General features: G+C 34.9%; 1 long non-coding RNA gene across 1 annotated transcript in view; it reads right to left on the reverse strand.

Moving 5' to 3' along the window:
• Positions 1–2500, reverse strand: part of LOC128249519 (uncharacterized) — a 147093-nt gene that overhangs the window by 16653 nt on the left and 127940 nt on the right. Inside the window, exon 2 of the long non-coding RNA XR_008265647.2 lies at positions 2463–2500. This exon is cut by the window's right edge and continues 75 nt beyond it. This is a non-coding gene — a long non-coding RNA (uncharacterized LOC128249519). The remainder of the gene's footprint in view (positions 1–2462) is intronic.

Consider the following 2500-nt stretch of genomic DNA (forward strand, 5'->3'; position numbering starts at 1 on the left):
CTGTAATACTTTTGTATGCGGAGAGGCCTATCACTGTCTGGATATTTGATTCCAGGAATATTATTTCGTCTACCGAAATAACGGCGCTAAAATCTGTGCATTGCTACTTAAGTACTCCTGGTCTTTCTTCATCATCTCAATGTCTTTGGTGTTCACCAACAGTATGATTCGAATGTAACCCGCCAGTTTAGAGAACAACGGCTTATTTTCCAACTCGGAACTCGTCATTCAATATATAAACACTCCCCACTAATCCTAATTTCATCACTTCGCTTCTTCTTCCTTTATCATATATCTGCTTTTGGTGCTTTTTAATGTTGTCCTTTGCAATTGTAAGATTTTGTATATATCTGTGCGTCTTCGCATATGAAATACATGTCTGGCCATCTCTTTCACACACTATAACTTGTTTTCCCTCCACATTACTCATTCACTGAAATAATATCCCCATCTGTTTTTATGTTTCTACGAAATAAACCTCTCTCATTTCACTTCTGTGGGTCGAGATTTAAACACATTCCGACCGAGGGCCATAGATCGAAACATTGGGTTTCTCTATTTTTCCTGACAAACAAATATAAAAGCTATGCTTCGCTGAAGAGGCATCATAAAACCGAAACATACCCAGCGTTGGCATCGTAAGTGCGAAAGCTCAGATTATTCTTCATACGGTTACATTGATTATTTTCAATTTTTCATTCTTTGAAGCTTAAAAGGATCACAGACAAATCTATTTTTAATTGTAAATGCTCCTTGTGATTGTTTAATTAATATAAACATAATTCAAACAAGCTTACCACTACGGGTTACAGACATTGTTTTGATTATTTGAAGTAATCTCCTATTTTACTATTTAATGTCACCCAAAACGGACTCTTGGAATTTCTTCGAAATATATTTAATCTCACTGAACAATTTTTGACGTCTCCTTGACCAGCGGATTGTCAAAAGCACTCAGATGGAAAGTTTTGCAACATGCAAAGTCTGATATTTATAGAAGTATCAGAATAGATTTATGAAATTCGACACTAACAAATGAAACGAAAGAATGCAATTTTAAGTGAAGCAAAACAGTACTGGAGATTGTATATCTTGGATGAAACAAGTCGAGAAGAAAATTCGCTATGTATCTACTTACAGTTTTATATATTTAAATATATATCTAGCTAACTATATATATCTAGCTGTCTATCAATTAACTACTTACCTATCTACCTATGTCTACCGTTTTCTCTGTCTGTCTGTCAGTCTCTCTCTCTCTCTCACTCACTCACTGCCTTCCTCTCCAACTCTCTCTATATATGAATATATATACTTCCGTGTTTACTCTGTCTGGCGAGATTTGATCTGAGACTGTATGGTGAAACTAAAGCAATTACAGCGTCGACGACTATTTTAGCTATTTAAAAAGACATAGAGAATTATTGATCGATTATTACGAGTCAAAATTTTCGACAAGGAATTGAAAACCAGTGGGGATTTGGAACCTAAGCTGTTATATATATTTATCAATTTTAAGTGTAATTATCTATATAAGAACAATGTACTAAAAACCCCCACCGAATCGGTGTTACTATGTGTCTTGGACAACGGGAGTAATAAATATTGTTATTTAAAGATACGCTCTATATATTTCCAAGACACACGCGTCATACATCAGTGATTTTGGCCATCATTATTGAACTTAAACAACGATGAACATCATTATATTAAGAGATCCATCAGCAACTGTCTTAATCAGTGCAACGAATTAACCCCAAAACAATTCCACTCACCCACAAACAAAAAGTTCAACACTAACCACTCACTCCAAAAAACCAAGTGTTAAGAAGAGCACTCAGAGAGCGCAAACCTCCGCCGAGGCAACGCCAACGTCTTCTCAACGATTAGCCGGAGATGATTTTTAAAATGAGAATATCTGAAGTAAACTCGACTGCTCTCACAAAAGAGAATACTAAAAATGAACCCGACCGCTCTCAAACATTTCTTTCTCCGTCTTCCCTTTGGACTTTTTCTATATTTCTGATGAAGAGCTCCGCTCGAAACGAGAGATCCTCTCTCTTTTCTTTCCTTTCCAGAGCGTCCTGTAACACTGTACTTATTCCACACCCTCGCGTTGTTGTTTTTCCTTGTATTTTTTTTCTTGCTTGTTCATGTTTGAATTGACTATATATATATATATATATATATATATATATATATATATATATATATATATATAAAATGAAAATTTACAAAAAAAAAAAAACAAACAACAACAAAAGACGAAGACGGGTGTGTAAACAGCAAACAGATGTATTAGTTTAACGCTCGGGAAGTGAGAAAGTCTTTTACGTTTCGAGCCTACGCTCTTCATATTCATATCTCTGTATGAAGACTTATATGCGCATGTATTCATCTGTATGCAAATATATGTATAGATGCTACTACACAAATAAACAAATGTATAAATATATACATACATATACACATTGACTGCTTGCTCCTCTGGGATTGGTCA

The sequence above is a fragment of the Octopus bimaculoides genome, chromosome 15, assembly GCF_046866305.1.
Source record: "Octopus bimaculoides isolate indiv1 chromosome 15, ASM4686630v1, whole genome shotgun sequence".
NCBI classification, from domain to species: domain Eukaryota; kingdom Metazoa; phylum Mollusca; class Cephalopoda; order Octopoda; family Octopodidae; genus Octopus; species Octopus bimaculoides.